General features: G+C 40.5%; 1 protein-coding gene and 1 long non-coding RNA gene across 9 annotated transcripts in view; both read left to right on the top strand.

Moving 5' to 3' along the window:
* The window catches only part of BCAS3 (BCAS3 microtubule associated cell migration factor), a 754,554-nt gene that overhangs the window by 610,767 nt on the left and 120,798 nt on the right, over positions 1–22,989 (top strand). The window lies entirely within an intron of this gene.
* Positions 1–22,989, top strand: part of LOC144582630 (uncharacterized) — a 44,542-nt gene that overhangs the window by 3,162 nt on the left and 18,391 nt on the right. Inside the window, exon 2 of the long non-coding RNA XR_013535719.1 lies at positions 80–22,989. This exon is cut by the window's right edge and continues 18,391 nt beyond it. This is a non-coding gene — a long non-coding RNA (uncharacterized LOC144582630). The remainder of the gene's footprint in view (positions 1–79) is intronic.

Genomic DNA, 22,989 nt, shown 5'->3' with positions numbered 1-22,989 from the left:
AATTATAATTCAAGGTGAGATTTGGGTGGGGACACAGCTAAACAATATCAGTAAGCATTTATTTATATTTATTTTTTAGAGACAGGGTCTTGCTATGTTGCCAAGGCTGGATTCAACTCCTGGGCTGAAGTGATCCTCCCACCTCAGCCCCCTGAGAAGCTGGTACTAAGGCATGTACTATCACACTTAGCTTAATTTTAGGAAGTATGTAAGCAAATGTTATTGATCTGTATAAAATTGTTTGTTTTAAAAGGTGAAAAGTTGTTTCCAAACAATGTGTCAGTTAGTTTTTTCTCTTTGGTAGACAAGTTGTATATGTACAAATCAAAGCTGTAGAAGTACCTTCTTGCCTGACATTCAAGTGGTTTCAGATGGTAGGCTTTAACATAACAAGAGGAGATATTGGGCTCTAGAAATAGCAGTTCCTAAGGGAACACCTGCATTTAGTGCTTCTTTTTCATGTTAATGAAGTTCTGTCTCATTGAAAGAAAAAATAAAAGATTCTTGAGTAGAGGTACTTACAGCCTAGTGCAAAGTCAGGAAGGCCGTGGAGCTGATGGGCAGCTCTTTAGGGTCCAGGGGTCCATTCTTGGTGGACTCAGTGTGAAGCTAAAGCTGGAAGGTCACCTCTTCTACTATGTGAAAAAATCTGAAGCTGTGAGCGTTCAAGTGATCCACCCACGGTGTCCACAGTGATTGAGAGGGCTGAGACTTTAGAATTCTGCCTTTCTAAGACCCAGATTTTGCCTGCTTCACACACTGACAGGAATTATCTTCTGTCCTGGGGAGTCTTATGGTTGATATGGTCAGGTACAGTGGCTCACGCTTGTAATCCCAGCACTTTGAGAAGCTGAGGCGGGCAGATGTCTTGAGTCCAGGAGTTCAAGACCAGCCTGGGCAACATGACAAAACCCCATCTCTACAAAAAATACAAAAATTAGCAGGCATGGTGGCATGTGCCTGTAATCCCAGCTATTCAGGAGGCTGAGGCGGGAGGACCACAGAAGCAGAGGTTGCTGTGACTCAAGATGGCACCACTGCACTCCAGCCTGGGTAACAGAGCAAGACTATCTCAAAAAAAAAAAAAAAAAAAAAAAAAGATTTAGGTTGTTTCCCCCAGTCTCCCAGGTCTCTCTTTTTAATTCCAAAACTAACCAGAAGTCAATATAGTAGCCTTGGTATTCAGGTGTAGGCTAGGGGAGGCACCTGACATGGCCTCATTGGAGCCTATATACTGGAATTAGAACAGTTGCTACAGGTTAGCTCTTGCATTAAAATGCAAGTCATGCTTTTGTTTTAATACAATATCAACTATTCAGTCCTGACATGGTTTAAAATCAATGTGGCTAGTTTTGCCTTTGAGAGAGAGACAGAGTGTGTGTGTGTGTGTGTGTGTGTGTGTTATTGTGTGTAATAACCTAATTGACACATAGTCATGACGTTTTCCTTCAGCCTGATGTTATGCCATCATTCAGAGACCCATTTTGTTTAATTTGTTTTTTCATATAGTTTCTGGTAGGAAAAATGCATTGCTTTAGCACTGAAATTAGCTTGATTGAAATGTCTTAGACTTTATCATTTTCCAGTGGCTCAAAAGGTTATTTCCCAAGTGTTTAATTTTTTAAGTACAGTATATATTAATTTCACTGCTACTTTCTGACATTCATCATTCCATGAAAAATTATCACAACTGAATACATAAAACAGACTTTTATTTACACTCCAATTCCCATTCAGTGTAAAGTTATTTAACTTTGAAGATAGCATGCAAATTTGATAAAGATGAGGTTTTTTAAAAACTGGACCATTTATTGATTTGCCAAATATAATTTTTACATTTTCCTTATAGTGTTCTATAATACATCTTTCAGAAGGAAAAAACTTGAAAACTAATATAATCTTCAGGAACTGTTCAGTCAGAAATAATGAGTGGGGAGGTCACTTATCAAACATATATTGTTTAAAATACTTATGTTTAAGTATTTCTAGTCTTTGAGGTAAAAAGTTCTGCCATGAAAAATATGGATTCATTGGGCTTCTGAATTCTGTACAACATGTCACGATTTCTGCTCTGCAGCTAAAGATAGAAAGTAAAATAAAATGTTCTTTGTCCATTTAGTTATCCTTGACTCCATGAAATTCTCCAAAGTAATTACTGGTGACCACAATACCACCTACCAGCAAGAGCAGCATTGACCATGTGCCAAGTTCCTTATTGCTGACCGCAGCTGCTCTTGACTACAGCAGATGTTTCTCCTTGTGCCTTGGCAGTAAAATTTTATTAAGCATTTTTGCAAGTAGAGAGCAGCATACTCTACCTGATGAGTGGCTGTAGATCGTAGCCCTTTCATGCAATCAGCTTATATTCTTCTTATCTGCCATCAGGCCCCCACCTCTAGGTTCCTTGAATCTCACCAGCCAGGCCTCAGGACTTGCAAACTGCAGTCCTCTTGGGTTTGCTTCCCCTACCAACCCATGTAATTTTCCCAAAGAAAATAATGTTAGAAGAGCAACCGCACTTGTGGTTAAAACTTACTGCATTAAAAGGCTGTCACATTGGAACTTTGCTCCTACCAGTTGTGGGTTTACAAAACGGAGTTGGGGTACTTTGCTGGGATGTTTTGTTAGGATGCTTTTCTGAATTTTTCCACATCTCTTTGGTTTGGATATTGACTTGGAAATCTCTTTTGAATTAGCTTCTTTTGGAGAGCTCTCTGCTTTTCTGAGCACTTCTTGAATCCTTTCCCCATCAAAGCCACCGAGGGAATTTCTGCTCTTCCTATCTGTTTTGTAGATGGTACCCTATTTGAGTCCTTCTGAAGACTAAAGGCCTGATTTTGCTTCTGGGTTGGATTGGATGGTTTAACATAATTTGTCTTTATGCTTTTTGTCCTGGGTAAAGGAAATATATTTGTGAGTTGTGGCTGATACTACTTTAAAAAAATTTAAAAAGGAAATCTAAGGACCATTCCTATGATGATTGCAACCCATTCCTCAGTTCTTTCAAAGAAAACAACTAGTAAAGATACTGGCAGTTGAAGGTCTAAGTCCCAGCATGGCATGAATTCCCAGAGAGCCTTGGGCCTTGGGAGGAGGGGTAAAATATAAGATTAGAGTGCAAAGGTCGTCTGGTGACAATTTGCCTGGTTTATGCTTCCTCAGCAGGGAGGAAATAAGTAGCAGTGACCTCAGTCCTGAATTGCCATTTCAGAAGTGTATCATGGTGGGAATTTCTCTAGCCAGCTTTGTGGCAGATGACCAACCGTGATAGTCTGATTTTAAGGCCCCTAACACATATGATACCAGGACATCTTTGAATATTCTATTTAGTCTGTACTCGGACACATTGGACAAGATGAGTGAACTACTTTAGACCTATAGGTCAAGAAGTTTGAAGCAGTATATTCACCGTTTACACTTCAAACTCTTGGAGTAGCTTAACAAAGTAGTATTGCTGTCAAATATTTATAAAACTTCCTTATTCTTTGCTCTTAAAGAGAAGACATTGTTTAGATGAATATATATTCTTTTCCTATGTATTCTACTCCTGCAAAAATTTGTTTTTAAAATAAGAAGCTTGGTTGGGCATGGTGGCTCACGCCTGTAATCCCATCACTTTGGGAGGCTGAGGTGGGTGGATCATCAGAGGTCAGGAGTATGAGACCATCCTGGCCAACATGGTAAAACCCTATCTCTAATAAAAATAAAGCAATTAGCTGGATGAGGTGACAGGCGCCTGTGGTCCCAGCTACTCAGGAAGCTAAGGCACGAGAATCGCTTGAACCTGGGAGGCGGAGGTTGCAGTGAGCCAAGATCGCACCACTGCACTCCAGCCTGGGCAACAAGAGTGAAACTCTATCTCAAAAATAAATAAGTAAATAAAAATAAGAAAGTGCTGGTGTAGGTATTTGGCTCAGCTCAGACCTATGCCTTTTTTTGATGTTCCCAGAGCAGAGCACTCCTTAAACTAGGATAAGGAAAGTTAATTTTAATCCTCCAAAGGCTTATTTGCTAGCACAAAAGGTCATGAAACACACCCAAAAACGATATTGCTGAAATCTGAAGGAGCGGGATCTCAGCAGCAGAGATGGACTGTAGTGTCCCAACGTAGAATTGTGTCTCTGGCTGAAGAAATGGTTTGTTTTAGGAACGCCAATTAATACAAAAGCTACAGAGTGGAAGAGTTTTCCCTTAACTGATCTAAGGGAAAACTATTTTTCTCATGTTGTTTTAGGAAACTCAGAAGATAATTATTTAGAAATGTTTGTGGAATCATGGTCACAGGCGTTATTTCCAAATATGTTTAAGTAGCTGCTCTCTGCCCATTATTTTTGTAATTACTGTGCCTTAATCTGTTATCTGTCAAAAGGGAAAAAAATCTTTCTGAATCTACTGATATACTCATGGAATACCAACAACAACAAAAAATGTGATGACCCAATCACATTTAAAGCTTTTAAAGCTTCCTTTTGAGATTTCTTAGGGCACTAAAATATCACCTGCCCCAGAGATTACAAATCAGAAATTGAATGAGGCAGGCTTAAAGAGGATCAGAAAACAAGATACCAAATTGGAGCAGCCATTGTGGAACTAGGGAAGGTTATGAAATGGTCCTGCTCTTCTGTAAAGAAGGTTGAAGACACCAGGCCCCTTTCCCTGGGTTTGTCTGGTGGAAGTTTAAGGTAAGTTCATACCCTGGGCCCAGTAGAGAGCTTTGCGTTCATGATTGTCTGCAAATGGTTTGACAAACATAAGACCTCAGTGTTCCTAGATCATTTATCCCCCTCAGAAATGTGTGCTGAATATGAAGTAAAAGGTTACTAAAGGGATGATAGGGAAGAAAACCTAATTACCAGTCCTGGTAATTTTAAACATGAGAAGATTTATAAACAGCAGCTTCTTTATACACTTGTGAGTTCTGATATGTTGTGAAAATAGGGTCTACTAAGCCACTGAAAGGATTCTCAATATATTGTGTGAGATGGAAAGAAGACCAAGAGAAAGGCTTGTTTTTCACGTTAAAGAATTGCTTTAGAAACCAAGGTTGTGACTGAGCACTGCTCTGCGCTGTATCAAGCCATAATATCCAGTGAGTCATGAAGGCATTAGGGAAGCACTGGAGACATCATAAGAAGCATTTGAGTTAATGTTGAGATAAGAAAGATGATTATCTCTAAAAAGAAATTGAAATTAAAGGGCACTGTCTCCTATTTTCGGACAGCTAAAAGGCATTCTTTTCAGTGATCCCTCCTTTACTAGCCCACATACATGCCAGGAGTGTATGAACTAGAAACCAGGCTTTTAAGCTGAGCTGTTCATACTTGTAGACTGAGACCTTGGGCGAGTTACTGCCCACTTTGGCTTCAGTTTCCTCACCTGAAGATGAGTGATCAACCAGGTAGTCTCTATGGGGCCCTTCTGGTCCAAGGAGTCTATCAGTCTGGTTTTTGAACATTGTCCTACATTGGACAATCTCAGAAAGGCTTTATGACTTGTGGCTGCCTTTGTGGTGCTTCATGTCAGTGGGAGGTCTTAAGACTGTGGACCACTAGGGAGACCAGTGTTTAATCTACTTCCTTCTCACCAAGAATTCATGCCTCTAGCCCTGCCCCCAGGAAACCATTCAGAAAGGTCATTTCATTTCCTATGAGCCAGTCTTACATCACTGGTTCAAGAATTGGGCACTGCTTGCCCAGCCAGTATTTGTCAGGCTGATGATAAGCTGGTGGAGAGTCCGTTAAGTCAACACCTGTCTAATGAATTTGGGATTCCTTACTGAAAAAAAAAGACTGGGCCAGGTGGAGTGGCTCATGCCTGTAATCCCAGAACTTTGGGAGGCCAAGGCAGGTAGATCACCTGAGATCGGGAGTTTGGAACTAGCCTGGCCAACAGGCAAAACCCTGTCTCTACTAAAAGTACAAAAAATTAGCCAGGCGTGGTGGCCTGTAATCCCAGCTACTTGGCAGGCTGAGGCAGGAGAATCGGTTGAACCCAGGAGGCAGAGGTTGCAGTGGCCCAAGATCTTGCCATTGCACTCCAGCCTGGGCAACAAGAGCGAAACTCTGCCTCAAAAAAAAGACTGGATCCTGGTCCATCCAAGATGCTGCCCTTGAAACCTTTGGGTTGATGAGTGATATGTTGGTCTCTTGGGACAGGGCTGTACAGTTGAGAAAAGTAGCAAGAACATCAGATCTCTGCAGGTCATCTGGCCCCCATAAAAAAGCAATAGCAACTGGGAAAAGGCTAGACTGCTAGGTTCCCAGCTATACTGGATTATTAGACAAAGCTACTCACTCCATCTTTGTTTATAGAACTCATTTTCAGGAACAAGTGTTTTATAGTGAGGTGGAGGTTGTAAAGAAGCTATTTATAATGAAGATCCCAAATATGTGAGCCTTCTATCAAGCTTGATCTAAAGGAACTTTATATGGGTGGCAGTTTAGAAGAAAAAGAGAGAAAAGGATAAAGAAAAAAACTAATAAAAATAGCTGAGATCACTCAACAGTTATCAAGAAACAGATACTACAGTTTTATAACACCAAGTACTAAAAGTATATGCACTCTTAAAAGGCAATTAAAACGTATGCTCCAAAACTATAAAACATTTTCTTTTCATCTGCAACATAGAGGGCAGATTACAACACATTAATAACGTTTTGTTTAGAGTTCAGTTTCTGATGGTTTCCAAATGTAGTCTGTGTAGATTAACCAGAAGGAGTCCAGTTCCCTTTTTTAAGAGCGCTTGTAAAGGAAAGCAATGTGGTAAGATTGTTATGAAAAGAGAGTGTATTTAGGAAATAGCACTTAGCAGGGTCTCTCTGAATGGCTGCCAGGTCAGGAAGCTGAAGTGCAAGGCTTGGCCCTTGTTCAGCGCCCCCAGTTCCAGCTTCTTGACCACACAGTACGTCAGGAACATGTCACAAGCCAGCCAGGAAGACTCAGCCCCGCCCATGGGCCAGCTTGGCACGGCTGCTTTCACATAACCCAGGGCTCCAGAGGGGCCGGAGGCAGGCATTCCAGGGCCACGGGAACATGCAAGTTTTTAAAATAGAAATGAAGGACTTAAAAAAAAACAAGCCTGGGAATTAAACAGTTGCTGTGTCCTTGAATCCTTATGGAACATGGTTCGCCATGTAGAGCGGCAGAGGTGAAAAGGGCCTTCAAGGTTATCTCTGCCCTCTGCTTATACACAAGGACATTGACCTGCCTACACCGCAGTGATAGAGCCAATCATGGAATCTGTATCTGTCAGCTCTTAGTCACCTAAACCCACTGGCTTTTACCTCACCGGGTTAAGGTGTCCTTTTCTCTTTGGATTTTGGCTCTAGAAAGCTGTCTAGTAGTCTGTTGCCATGCCTTTTTTTTTTTTTTTTTTGAGATGGAGTCTCACTCTATTGCCCAGGCTAGAGTGCAGTGGTGCGATTTCATCCGCCTCCTGGGTTCAAACAAGTCTCCTGCCTCAGCCTTCCAGGTAGCTGGGATCACAGGCATGTGTCACCACACTTGGCTAATTTCGTATTTTTTAGTAGGGACAGGGTTTCACCATGTTCGTCAAGCTGGTCTCCAACTCCTGACCTCAGGTGATCCACCCGCCTCGGCCTCTTAAAGTGCTGGGATTACAGGCATGAGCCACTGTGCCCGCCTGTTGCTATACCATTTGTTCTTAACTACCTGCCTAACTTCTATGTGTCTCAGTCTCAGTTTCCTCATCTACAAAATGAAGATAATATCAATGTCTAGTCTGGGTGCAGTGGCTACACATGTAATCACAACACTTTGGGAGGCCGAGGTGGGCAGATCACCTGAGGCCAGGAGTTGGCCAGCCTGGCCAACATGGTGAAACTCCATCTCTCCTAAAAATACAAAATTAGCCAGGTGTGGTGTCACACACCTGTAATCCCAGCTACTCAGGAGGCTGAGGCAGAAGAATCACTTGAGACAAAGGTTGCAGTGAGCCAAGATCATGCCACTGCACTCCAGCCTGGGAGGCAAGAGCAAAATTCTATCTCAAAAAAAAAAAGTGTGTGTATTTTCAATGCCGCTTCACAGTTATAAGGATTGATAGAATAAACATGTATAACAGATACGGTACTGGTGTGAAATGAGGGCTCAATAATGTTATCTATTCTCATTCATAATAGTATTATTAGCGTTATATTATCATTTGTATTATTGCTACTACTATTTCTACAGCTGCTACATTAGCAGTCACCCTCAGGAATTTGGCCTAGAGCGTATTGTGTATCAGGCCTATCGCAGGAGACTGTTAGACCCAGGATTGGAGGCGGGAGAGCAGAGTAAAGGGGAAGGTAAGTCTAGGATACCTCTGGGCCAGTGGTTGGTAAAGTCCTGTGCTCAGATTCCGGCTGTAGAACAGAGGTTCAGAGGTGGGCTTTAATGTTACTGTTGTTTGTTTTTGCTTTGTTTTGCCTTCCCATTTGTGTCGTATAGTTTTAGTTAAAAGAGACTTGAGAGATAATTAAGTGTATATTACATACACTTATTTCAGTTCAGCCTCCACGGTTTACATGGGGGAAAACTGAAGCTCAGAAAGAAAAAGTGGCTTGCCTTGCTAGCCTAACTTGTATTGAATAGAGCACTTGTCTAATTTACATGTAAAAGGAAAACTGGAGGAGAAAGAGCCTTAGGATAATACCCATAAGTTCTAAATCCTTTAGCCTTTCTTATACATCAGGCCCACTGGGACCCTCCTTAAAACCCCCGTTTTGACCTGGTTCCTTAGTCAGCATGGAGACAAGCCTGAGGAAAAAACTCAAGAGAACCAGCCTCCTTCCTTAGGTATTATTAGAGAGCAATCCCCTATAAAAGTTAAGTGGATGTTTGTTTTTTATTTAAAACCTTCAGGAGATTTAACCCTGCTGGGCTACTCCTGCCTCACCCACAGCAGTGTCCCTTCAGGCCTCACATAACACTCCTACTGTAAAGAGAGCTTGCTTTCAGAATGCTTAAACAACGACCTGCACATTTCTTTCCTTACTTCAAGGCTACAAGGCTGATTTAGAAAGTAAAATTACTTTCTTAGTTGATGCCTCAATTGTCTTTTCCTTTGAGCTCTTATGTCTCCTTTGCCCTAGTGTCAAGTCGATTTTCCTGTTTTGCTAAAATGTTTGATTAAAAAAATGTATGGCCAGGGGCAGTGGCTCATGCCTTTGGGAGGCCAAAGAGGGCAGATCATGAGGTCAAGAGATCGAGCCCATCGTGGCCAATGTGGTGAAACCTGGTCTCTACTAAAAATGCAAAAATTAGCTGGGCATGGTGGCATGTGCCTGTAGTCCCAGCTACTTGGGAGACTGAGGCAGGAGAGTCACTTGAACCCAGGAGGCAGAGGTTGCAGTGAGCCGAGATCGCGCCATTGCACTCCACTCTGGCAACAGAGCGAGATGTCTCAAAAAAGAAGAAGAAGAAGAAGAAGAGAATGAAATGGAAAAAAAAGGAAATGAAAAAAGAAAAAAAAGATTAGAAAATTTATACTGCTTTACATACCCAGTTAGGACAGTATATGGTTACTGGAAAAGTCTTTCATCCTTATCAGCAACAATACTACAACAACAAAAGCATTATTTACCTAGAAAAATCAACTATAAATTCATTTAGCTTTTTCCTTATTCTGACATTCCCTGGTTACATTGAAACAGCCCTGTTGTGTCATCCTCTTTTCTTTTTCCTGGTATTTTCCTCTTTGGGACTTTGGTTTCATTTATCTCAATTTGTTCTGAAGGCACTAAGGCAGATTTTCAAAGAGCTGTAAATGTCACAGGGAGAGCACAATGACTTATTGAAGTTTCACATGTTGCTCTTTTTGGAACTACCAGAGATTGGAACCAATTCTCCATCCACATCTCTACCCGAGTGTTAGATGAAAGTACCCAAGTATTCCCTTCTCTGGTGCTTGTCCAAAGTATTACTCCCAGCTAATCTGACTCCCAGTTGCCAAAGAAAAGAACTCCTCATCTCTAGGTCACCTCACGAGGTAAGAAGATAACTTAAATGAGTGTGCCCAAGTTTCTTTCTCTTACAGCCTCCAGATTTCCAGAAGACACCTTCATTAGTTTCCACATCACACCTTCCTACCTTTCCTCTTAACTTGCTGACATCTGGAAAGTATCACAGGAAACTGATATGACTACCAAGGGGCAGAGGCTTTGTAGAGCATCAGTACCCCTAAGTCTATCCATCCTTCTCTGGAACCACAATGGGCACATCCTCGCACCCTGTGGAATCAGTGTTAGTCCTGAAATCAGAGTACTTTTATCTGGGTAGTTGGCTTAAGTGCCGTGTCTGTATTTAGTGAAGCTTTTCCATCAGAATTCTTATTCTTTAGAAGCCTTTTATAGACTATTTCTTCATTTGACCACACTGCACAGGGTTTTAGTCCTAAAGGATTCCCAATGTAGCTAGCTGCTCATGTGGAGAACTGTATCACAGCTTTCTTTTCCCTAAGTTATTTATGGTAAAGTCCTGGCAGTTTGTTTAGATGTTCAGTGAGTGACACCTAATAGAAGAAGTGGAGAAGGCTGGACTTTCGGTGATTTGGGGTCTTCTTGATGGTTTTCTTGTCAACTACTATGTACAGATTTGCTCCGAGACTTTGGGGATGGGAAATGCTGTTCTCTTCTCCCCTGGAAATTGAGTCTGGCCGAATTGACAAGATATTTTCTGAAACTCCAAGTCATAATTATACCATATTTATTTTCTGATTTTTTTTTTTTAACCTTTCACAATTAATGTTTCCCAGCCTCTGTCAGCCTCTACTGGTAGTCAGGAGAAATGGGCCAATGGCTTTATGTAATTGAGGCTTCTGTTTTAACATGAAAGTATTATATTTACCTTCAAAATGACCTTGACTTAGATCAGACTCCCTGAGGTTGTCAAGCCTTCCCTCTTCAAGCCAAGAGGTAATTTTGTTTTGTTTTTTGCTTTGTTTTTTATTTGGTTTATTTTATTTTTATTTTTTGAGCCAGAGTCTCACTCTGTTGCCCAGGCTGGAGTACAGTGGCATGATCAAGGATCACTGCAACCTCTGCCTCTAGGGTTCAAGCAATTCTTCTGCCTCAGCCTCCTGAGTAGCTGGGATTATAGGCATGGGCCACCACACCTGGCTAATTTTTATATTTTTAGTAGAGACAGCGTTTTGCCATGTTGGCCAAGCTAGTCTCAAACTCCTGGCCCCAAGTGGTCCTCCCACCACAGCCTCCCAAAGTGTCAGGATTCCAGGTGTGACCACCAAGCCTGGCCATTTGGTTTTGTTTAGGTGTCTTTGTCCATGGAGTTGATGCCCACTTCCTGTCTTTGAAACCAGTGAGTTGTGTCACCAGAGAGCCTTGGACACAGACACACAAAAATAATAATTTCAAAAGAAACCTGGGGCTTTCAGGGTTGCTGGTATGCCATGGCGTAGGACCCAAAATGATCTCCTCAGGCTTCGACCCCAGCCCACGCAGATGGTATCTGAGCCACTTACAAGTCAAGGGTGAACCTTAGTACTGCGTACAAGTAAGTATCTGAGTAATTCCTTGGGGTTAATTAACCTAGGTACTCTTTGAGGTATTTTCTCTACCAAAATTAAGATTTTTGGATTAAAAAAATTTTTTTTTACATTTTGCTTTATATTTACAGAGCGTTTCCGCTCACATGATTTCCTTTTAAATCTAGATCTTTGAGATGGGTGTTGTCATGCCCATTTTGCTGATAAGGCTTAGTGGAAGAAACGCTAAAATCACTTTGCTAATAAAGGGAAGAACTGGCCGGGTGCAGTGGCTCACACCTATAATCCCAGCACTTTGGGAGGCTGAGGTGGGCGCATCATGAGGTCAGGAGTTCGAGACCAGCCTGGCCAATATGGTGAAACCTGGCTCTACTGATAATACAATAATTATCTGGATGTGGTGGCACATGCCTGTAGTCCCAGATAGTTGGGAGGCTGGGGCAAAAGAATCACTTGAACCCAGGAGGTGGAGGTTGCAGTAAGCTGAGATCACACCACTGCACTCCAGCCTGGGCGATAGAGTGAGACTCTATCTCAAAAAAAAAAAAAAAAAAAGGCAAAACTCTGACAGTCCACCCATGTCCTCAGTCATTTCTTCAAGAATGCATTTACCAAACCACCTTCCTTTGAATGGAATACTTCAGTGGTCCCAGGAGAGTTTTCCTTTATTTCAAAATAGCAAATATTTTGATCATGTTAAAATATTTGTCTTCTCAAAACCTTGGATGTGTTGCATCTTCATATAATAGAAATCTGAATTTGTTATTGTCTTGTTTAAGGTAACATTATGTAGAGAGAGGAACACAGAATTTGGGATGAATCAAATAATTTCAAGTATGATTCTTCTCTATAATAGATGTGTGACTTACACTTAGCTTGTTTCTTCATCTAGACAAATGTGAATGACAGACCAGCTCAAAGGGGTCTTGCAAGTATTGAATTCAGTGACAGAAGCACAGTGCCTAATATTAATAGGAATCCAATAAACAGACATTTCCTTTACCATTTTCACTCTGGTTCAAACTGATCTTTTCTTTCTTACCTCCCACTTCTTTCTTAGATGAAGTCTTTGCTCATGGGAAATGTAATTGTTTATCATCTCTTGAGCGTAGATTTTCTTTTCCCACCTTCCTATTTTTGTGCACACTGCTCCCTTCCTCTGAAGAGCCCTGCCCCTCTCTGTGTCCTTCATACACTCCTGGTTAATCACCTGTAGGATTTCTACTCATCTTTCAAGGTTTAGAGAAAATAGTGCTCTTCCTCTCAGCCTTTCTGATTATTTCAATCAAAAATTATCTTCTTTTCTCTGAGTATCTTTGTCTTTAGTAGTCATTGCCCTCTTTTAGAACTTACCACGTTTCGCCTTATGTTGTCTTGAAGTATGTATCTTTATTTTCTTTTCTATCAGACTTTAAACTCCTTGTAGAAAGGGGTTGTTACTTCTTGCCTCTAGATATCCACCGTAATGTGTAGCATAGTTCCTAGGAAGCTGCCTGGTATGATCAAAAGAACACAGGTTTTTAGAGGCAGGTTTATCTAGGTTTGAATTGTGGGGCTGCCACTTCTTCACTAGCTGAGGCCTTAGAAAAGTTGCTTCACCCTCTGGGCCTCTGTAAAATGTGAATAATTACCTACTTCATGGTATCATTGTGTGGAATAAGTGAAATGGCATGTAGAGTGCCTGGCACAAAATAGGTGCTTAATAAATGTTAGATTGTTTCCCTTGATCATAATACAACATTGATTAAGTAAGTAGAATGATTTTTGCTCCTTAATTCATGATTTTCTAAAGTGCAGAATTATGGATAATACATTTTAGACTCATTTGATATAACAGGGACTGGTATACACCCTCTGTAGTTTATTTGGGAAGCCAGTCATCACTCTGTGGAAGAACCACCGAACACTAGCTGAATATTGACAACTGACTACGCTATCCTATTCCAGCATATGGATTTGTATTCGTAATTCCCCCAAGATAAGATTTTACCGTCCCTCTTAATTTTATTAATCCATTCTAAACTGACAGATGTTGCAGTGAGATTTGAGCTCTTGGGGATTCTTGTTTTGTTTCTGATTAAAAGATGAGTTTCCTTCTTAAACCCAAGGGTCTAAGTATCAGTGCCCTTCTCTCCTAAACAGCTTGCTTAAATGCCAGAAGTAAACTTGTTATTCTCTATTGGATACTAAAGAAGCTTTTCAGTGTCTAAACCCCTTCTAAATATGTTTCCTTCTAGGAGGCAGAAGAGCGGGAATTGTTTAGCATAGTACCTGGTACTTTGTAGCTGCTTGGTAAATAGTAGTTAATATGATCATTACTTGTATTTACATTTTTATTTTGAAAGAGCATGGGGAGCATAAGCAGAGCTCACAGAACTAATCTGTGTTGATCTCTCTTCTTCTTGAGGGCACACAGAATTTGAGAACACTGAAAGTCAGCCAGATAATGACCCAGGGTTATGGGCAGTGTTCCAGTATGGTTTGTGCTTTTGTTCCTTTTTACTGGAGTCCAGCTCCGACTTCAATAGCACGGTAACTGCCAGTTCCTATCCATAGGGGTTGAGAACATCGTCGGATGATATGTTTAATACTGGAGAAGCTGGGTTGTCTAAGTCGTGGTCCATTCCTAGGTTACTGGCAGATGTGTGAACTGCTACTCCAGAAAGCAAGTTGGTCAACAGAAGAATTTTAATGAAGCCATTTAAGTTTTCCAGCCATTGAAGCTGGTTCTCTTGGGGTTTTTTCCCCCTTCCATCAACCTGCTTTCAAGAAGAGGCTCATGTTCTAGTTCCAGGGCACCAGTCTTAGAGTGGGTAGTCGTTCATTACTGGCCTAGGACAATCATATTGGAGATCTCCCTAGACATCAGACACTTGCTATCATTTCTGTTCCCTTCTTGGCTAACCCTCCTGGTGCTTTTAGGGGCACCTGAGGTCACTTTTTGTCCTAAGGCATGTCACTCTGTGGCGTCTTACTGAATAGGGTATGCCTTTTATCACTTTGGACTGACCTGGTAATAATAATACGAATAGCCACTGTTTACTGAATTGCTGTGTGAGGTAGGCATTGCACAGGGTGCCTAGCATAAATTTTTATTAATCTCACAACAGCCCTTTAAGGTAAGTATTAAGGTCGGTATTCCTTTTTTTTTTTTTTCTTTTGAGATGGACTCTCACTCTCTTGCCCAGGCTGGAGTGCAGTGGTGTGATCTTGGCTCATTGCAACCTCCACCTCCCAGGTTCAAGCAATTCTCCTGCCTCAGCCTCCGAGTAGCTGGGATTACAGGCACCTGCCACCATGCCTGGCTAATTTTTGTATTTTTAGTAGAGATGGGGTTTCACCATCTTGGCCAGGCTGATCTCAAACTCCTGACCTAATGATCCACCTGGTTTAGCCTCCCAAAGTGCTGGGATTACAGGCGTGAGCCACCGCACCTGGCCAAGGTAGGTATTCTTATACCCATGTTACAGATAAGTATTGGAGAAGTTAAATAACTTGCCCAAGGTTTAAACAGTTACTAAATACCGAAGACAAGACTTAACTTCAAAGCCCTGTTTCCACTTTATTTACAGAAACCTCAGAATGCCCCTGAAACTCTGAAATCACTATGGTATTTCACACTAACATTACCAGAAATTCCCAGGACATTAATTCAGTCATCTGAGTTGAGTGTGTAGAGCATTACCCAATGAGAAAACAGTAGATTTCCGCAGTGTTATAAGAAAACCCAGAGAAACCCATAGTACATTGGACAAATTGGAATTGAAAAGCTTAAGTAAAAAAATACTTATTTTAAGGTCATCTGTTTATACTGACACAAAGTCTATAGAAAATGAGAGAGTTGGCATCATGTTTCTGAAATATGCAATTTTACAATGGGAACATGTTATAAAATGCCCAGCCACTGTTGTTTTCCTTGGAATTTAGAGTGAGAGACATGAAGGCTGACAACTCTCTTCCTGTTTTAGGTCAGAGCTTCAAGGAACTTTGTAATCTTCCCACCAGCTTTATTCTCTCCTGGAACTCACGGGTAAAATTAGATGCTGGCTGGACTTCAGTAGTTGACTTTGAAAGCTTTCAGAGGCCAAGTCAGACAACTGCAGCAGACTGCTTTCTCACAGTACCACTTTGAGAGACACTTTGTACAGACTAACATAGTTTAGTAAACTGATGAGTGTCTGACAATTCTGCCATAAAACACCATTAATTACAATGCCTACAGGAGCAGAAGAAAATTATCTTTGTGTGGTTGATCTTGGAAACAGGATCAGGCTTTATCTTCCTTTTACCAATATGCTGCCTTTACCTCTTGATGTTGCTATACTCTAGTGTACTATTACAGTTGAAAAGCAACAACTCTAGATGAGGATTTTGTTGGAATTATTTTATTACATGCATTCTGATTGACTCTAGGAGGTAGACCTGGTGAAAAGGGTGTGGGGAGAAATTATTTAGAGAGTCAATGCTCTCCCAAACTATCATCAAATGCATTTCTCTAATTTGACACATTTTGCCTGGAAGTCACAGAAATAGATTGAGGTGCCCCCATCAGAATGTAAAGAGCCAGAAACTAAAACCAGACTAAAAAGGGCCAACCCATTAGGGAAGTACCTCCCTGTGGAGTGGGTGGGCAGGGAAAGAAGGTTCAATGGCAATTATTAAACACTGATTCAAAAATATGCTTATAGGAGTTGCGACCCGGGAAAATCCTCCTTCCCAGTCTTAGCTGGTCAGGGGACAGTTAAGTAAAAAGAGTTCTGCTTATTCTCTGCTGCAGGATGCTACCCCCTGACCCTTTATAAGTCAGCCTTGCCTGATTACTCCTTTTAATTCAAGGCTCAAAACAGCTTGTAAAGTTTTTTTTATCATTCCTTTCCAGATTGTGTGGCCCACACTGCAGCATTTTGTCCACATCTGTTTTCCAACCTCATTACTCTTCTGTTAGTACATTCATTAGAAAAAAGAGCTGTTTATTTCTTTTCTGCATGTTTCCCCCCAGTTTCAAAAGCTACAATGGTAAATCATGAGGTGTTTGATGTGACCATCTCCATGATTTCTAGTATACAAATTGGTGGTTGCATCTACAAGAATTGGTTGAACCTTATTGTTTAAATTAGCTATACCCCAGCCAAGACTCACAACTCACATGAGGCTGTTTCATTGTAGACTGAGATTGTCAAGACTTCTCATTTCTGTATCAGAATGTTATATCATTCCTTCTAGGGTACATAGTAATAATGTGAATTTTTTTGGCTAGTATGACTCCTGCACACTTTAATTGGAATATAATTATTTAAAGACATATGGAAGCTGGGAGGCAAAGCTTTAGACTTAGGATAGTTTTACTTAGTTAAAAGAAAGCTAAGAGAGATGAGACAAGGATACTCATGAATACCATTTCTATTCAGTGTTATACTAGAAATACTAGTCAGAACAATGAAACAAGAACAACAGACTAGAGGTGTATAAGAATTGGAAGAAAAGAGACACAGCTGACTTTATTTCCAGATTACATTATTTGCTACATAGACAATCCAGAAGAATGAACAAACTGTTAGAATTAATAAAATAATTGAGCAACATTGCTGGATACAGAACTTGACCTTTGTGATAGTAATAACCAATTAGAAAAAAAAATCCTGTTTGCAATAATAATCAACAGCACAAAGAAGCTAGGAATAATCCTTAGAAAACCTGCAAAACCATTACAGGAAATGTATAAAGAAAGTTGAAGGAATGAAAGAAGACCCATGTCAATGGACATACACATATTCATAGATAGGGAGACTTAATTTTTTTTTTTTTTGAGATGGACTCTAGCTCTGTTGTCAAAGCTGGAGTGCAGTGGTGTGATCTCTGCTCACCATTCATCTCCGCCTCCTGGGTTCAAGTAATTCTCCTGCCTCAGCCTCCCAAGTAGCTGGGATTACAGGCATGTGCCACTGTGCCCAGCTAATTTTTGAATTATTAGTAGAGATGGGGTTTTGCCATGTTGGTCAGGCTGGTCTTGAACTCCTGACCTCAGGTGATCCACCTGCCTTGGCCTCCCCAAATGCTGGGATTATAGGCATTGGGCCACTGCACCCAGCCAGGAGACTTAATATTTAAAAGCTGTCAATTACCCTCAAGTTAATCTAGAAATTAAATGAAATTAGGATGAAAACCATGAGAAGTTTTGAATTACTCAGAATCTTAGCAGGAAACCAACAGCACACACAGAAGTGTTCACCAAGGGGAGTTAATGGAGGACCTGTTTATAAAGGTGTAGACAAAGCTTAAGGAAAACCAATAAACCAACGGGAAGGTGAGGCACCCTGAGCTAGCCAAAGCAAAGAAGCACCTTTAGCACCCCCGGGACTGAAGCTGCAAATGGGTGCAACCTTTTTCAGAACCCAGACAGTGCTGTAGCTTGAGTGTAGTGAGGCCCACCTGGCAGGCCATCAGTAGAGGAACAGCTGCTACTAACCTGGACATAGTGGCGAGGGAGCCAAGGAGAGAAGCGCCTTGCCTTGTTTCTCCTTTTGCCCTTCATTCTTCTTCCGTTGACTCTCATTAGCTGAATATAAGAAGGAGAGACCCAGTTGATGCTGCCCATGAGAGGTCAGCTTCATGGGACATAGAACAAGGTGAAGAATAGAAAGGGTTTCTGAAGGAGCAGTCAGAGAATATCCAGTGAAGGTGTTTTTCATAGTATTTTTCAAGGTGATCTTGAACTTCATGTGGAAGAACAGAGGATTAAAACCAGCAAGGAAAGATTTTGAAGCAACCTATTATGATTTTTATTTGAAATTTAACTTAATTTCTTTCCTGCTGGATATTAACTTGTATTATAAAGCTGTAATAATTAAAACAGAATGGTGTTGCAGAGAAAGACAAAAGACAGAGAATGGAACATAATCTACATATATGTAAAAACTTGATATATGACAATCAGTGCTGAACGATGGACTGTTCAGTAAATTGTGCTGAGACAAATGATTATCCACATAGGAAAAATTTAGAACTTCATATTAGGATAGCAAAAATAAAAAAATCTGGCCTACATGTTGGCAAGGGTTGGACGCGTATGTGCTGTTGGTAGAAGTATAAATTGACACAATCCTTTTAGAGGGTAATTTACAATATCTAGTAAAGGTATATGATTCTGGAGCCAGAGTATTCCCCGTCTGTAAAATTGAGTTAACAAGTGAATCTCCAAAAGATTATTGTGAAGATTAGATGAATGTGTATGTGTGTATGCATATACTGTGCATATATACACACATATATATGATGCTTAGAACAAATCGTTGCCACAAAATAAGCTCTATTTAAATGTGTCATTGTTGTTATTTTTAGATCTTGCAGTTCTACTTTCTAGGTATGTAATCCAGAGAAAATTCTGACTTGTATATAAAAGAAGATTCATTCAAAAATGTTTATTTCAAATGAACAAAAAAATGGCTTAAAATCATGATACAATCGTTGTGTAGCAGTAAGAATGATTGAAATAAACCTGTATGTAGTAAGAAAGGTAAGGCTTTTTTGAGAGAGAGAGAGTCTCACTCTTGCTCAGGCTGGGGTGCAGTAGCATGATCTTGGCTCACTGCAACCTCTGCCTTTACCTCCTGGTGCAAGTAACTCTCATGTCTCAGACTTTTAAGCAGCTGGGATTACAGGTGTGTGTCACCGTGCCCGGTTAATTTTTGTATTTTAGTAGAGACAGGGTTTTACCATTTTGGCCAGGCTGGTCTTATAACTCCTGACCTCAGATGATCCATCCCACTCTGCCTCCCAAAGTGCTAAGATTACAGGTGTGAGCCACCATGCCTGGCCTCACAGATAAGTCTTAAAAACATGTTGAGAGTGAAATCAAACCAGATTGCAGAGGATTAAGAATAGTCTGGGCTGGGCGAGGTGACTCACTCCTGTAATCCTAGCACTTTGGGAGGCCGAGGTGCGTGGATCACCTGAGGTCAGGAGTCAAGACCAGCCTGGCCATCATGGTGAAACCCCATCTTTAAAAAAAAAAAAGAATAGTCTGATGTTGGGAAGGCAGGAGACATGAGAATGGGGAACGGCACAGAGAGATTTCAGCCCTGTATCTAATATCTCATACCTTTCAAACATTTTCTAAAATCTGAACCAAAAAGAGAGCTAAGCAGTAAGTTATGGTCAGGTTTTAGAAATATAAAAGGGATTTTAGAAAGTATGATAGAGAGAAATTGCCCTACAGAGGGAAGTATATGGTCTTTGGGGGCAGACAGCCCTGTATTCAATTCCACTGTTTATTTTTATTATCTGTATAACCTTATATAAATTACTGAACATTAGTTATCTCACCAGGTTAGTTTGACAATTACATAGGATACTGTATATAAGAAAGCACGGTACCTGATACATAATAGATATTCAATAATTGTTCCATTCCTTCCCCGCTCCTACAAGGAAGAAAAAAGACAAATCAACATCTCTCTTGGAAAATACTCTAGACCAAATTTCTGCTTCTATGGGCCTGGTTTCTACAATCTTGTTTTGCTACAGTTCATGTTGATTTTAAGTAAGGCTTGCCAGTTCATGCCCAAACTTAGTGAAGCAAGCTCACTTGATAAAGAAATGAATTTTAGGACTTTACTATATAAAACCATCATTCTTCTTCCCCCTCCTCCCCCACATCAAGTAGTATATCTGCCATGGTTTGTGTTTGTCATGCTGTCCTGGACTCTATGTAGGAAAGATTTAATGACCATGGACCTTACCTTTGTTCTAAAAAAAATCTTTCACTATACCATTATTATAAAAAACACTCGTAAGCTCACACCATCTCTTGCTAACTGAACGGGAGAATAGTTGCTCTTTTTTTCTCTATATAAAAGACAAATGTCTTTATCTTATGGAAAATCTAGCATCACCTTTCATAGCTACTAAAATATTTCTTTTATTTGTTGCTTATGATATTTGCTGTTTGATTATTGTTTTTATAAAGATATGAAATCCATATGAAAGCTCTTGTGGTCACTGTCAGTTATTCCAAGGGGGAAACCTGCCTCACTTTCATTAAAATGGTATCTCTTCTAGGCATACCCCTTTTGATCATTAACAAGCAACTTAATACTTTTCTTATGAATACTTCTGTAACAACCAAATTAGCAAACATAGGCTTGTGCTTTAGGATTTGATCTTGTTTTTACCTTAGTACTTAGGAGTTTAGAGTAAAACATTCAATGCTAGGAAGAGACTGTGCAATAATAGCTAAAGGAGACAAATTGCTTAAAGAGAAAGAGGCATACACCATCAACACACACAACTATTAGTGGACAAAGGAAATGGCTAATGTGTGGAAATTTAAATGATGATCTTCTTTCTTGCATGCTTCTCACAGGAAAATTCATCCTGAGCAATTCCATTTCAGACAAGGCTTGGGAAAGGGGAATTAGTTTCCAGAGGAACGTATGAGAAGCATCTTGGGCCTGAATGATTTAACACTGAACTAAGACTTGGTATCTGAGAAGCTGTATCTAAGAGTGGAGAGCTGAAATAAGAGGCTTAGGAAAATTTTCCTGCCTAGTGTCCTCAGGGCTTACCAAGATGACCTTACATGTAGGTACTGTTTTCCAAAACTGACATATTTAGGAAATCTTTAAAGATATCTAATTGCTACAATTAGTATGACTCACAGCCCTTTGCACCTTCTGTTGTTATGGAGTCCATCCCATTTCATGTTAGAAATTTTCTGTAATGTAAGCCTATTTAGTCTATTTTCTCCCACTTTGTAAACACCCTTTTCCCATAGTTGCAAATGTCTCCAGCATTATTTGTTTCAATTTGTAAATTTTAGAAAGGCTAGAATAAACAGTGTCCTCACACACGCACACTCATCTATTGCCAGACATGCACTATCTCTAGCCAGAGATAGAGTCAAAAGGGGACCCTCCATATTTTCTTTATAGCACCAGAATTGCAAAGCAAGATTGTTTGCTTCTTGTCCCCTTTCTACTAAGATAGGAAAGTTAATTTTTAAATTGCCACCATGGTTAATAAACTAAAAGATACCAAGTCATGATGTCAAGGCTTTTATGTTTTGAAAATAAAAAAGTAATTTAGGCCAGGCATGGTGGTTCACACCTGTAATCCCAGCACTTTGGGAGGCCGAGGAGGACAGATTGCTTGAGGTCAGGAGTTTGAAACCAGCCTGGCCAACTTGGTGAAACCCTGTCTCTACTAAATACAAAAATTAGCTGTGTATGATGATGTGCGCCTGTAATCCCAGCTACTCAGGAGGCTGAGGGAGGCGAATCATTTGAATCTGGGAGGTAGAGGTTACAGTGAGCTAAGATAGTGCCACTGCTCTCTAGCCTGGGCGACAGAGTGAGACTCGGTTTCCAGAAAAAAAGGAAAATAAAAGGAGGTGGCTAGGTGAAACGTCGTGGAATTTTCCGAGCAAAGCCAGGAAGTGCTGTGTAAGCAAGGACCATGTGATCTTCAGCATGACCATTGGGGAAGACTGCCCTCCTTTGTTTTCTTCTCCTCCACGTCCAAGAACCTGTCCTATGTAGGTCTTTGTGTGCACAAAGCTCACTGAAAACCCATACTCACCCCTCCCTGAAAAAAACTGGGTCATGTATCTCTTGAATATTTAATGTAATGTCCTACATTTGGTGCCTGGAGAGAAACTGTTACTCACTTATAGATGTCACTCAGACCATGGATAGACTGTCATTCACTAAAGATACAGTATCCTTAGTCATATTTGATCTTGGGGACTCTTTGCACCTCTGCTTTTTCCACCTTTGCCTGTTTTGCATTTTTCATTTATTCATTCAGTATTTTCTATTAACTAAGGATGATTCCTTGACTCCTCAGACTTCCAGATGAATAAGACACAGACTCTGTGTTTAATGTCTATTCCTCAATCTAGTTGGGGAAGTAGAATTATACAGTCATTTTGATAGTGTTTCTGTCTGTCTATCCCTCTCTTTTTGGATCACTACTATAATTTTTTAGTTTGCTTTTGCTTTCCATTTGCCAAATACAAATTATTTTTTATTGTGGTATTAAAAAACATTATCATCTTAAGTGTCCAGTATAGTAATACATACACATATTATTGCACAACAGCTCACTAGAATTTTTCACCATAAAAAACTAAAATCCTATACCCATTGAACGATTCCCATCTCCACCCTTAGCTCCTGGTATATAAGTGGAATTGTGTAGTAATTGTCTTTTTTTTTTTTGAGACAGAGCCTCACTCTGTTGCCCAGGCTAGAGTACAATCTCGATTCCCAGGTTCAAGCAATTTTCATGCCTCAGCCTCATGACTAGCTGGGTTACAGGCATATACCACCACACCTGGCTAATTTTTGTATTTGTAGTAGAGATGGGTTTCACTGTATTGGTTGGGCTGGTCTAGAACTCCTGACCTCAAATAATCTGCCCACCTCAGCCCCCCAAAGTGCTGGGATTATAGGCGTGACCCACCACACCCAGCCAGTAATTGTCTT

Source organism: Callithrix jacchus, chromosome 5 (genome assembly GCF_049354715.1).
Source record: "Callithrix jacchus isolate 240 chromosome 5, calJac240_pri, whole genome shotgun sequence".
In the NCBI taxonomy this organism is placed as follows: Eukaryota; Metazoa; Chordata; class Mammalia; order Primates; family Cebidae; genus Callithrix; species Callithrix jacchus.
Note: the sequence above shows the minus strand (reverse complement) of the source record. Positions and strands in the feature narration are given on the sequence as shown.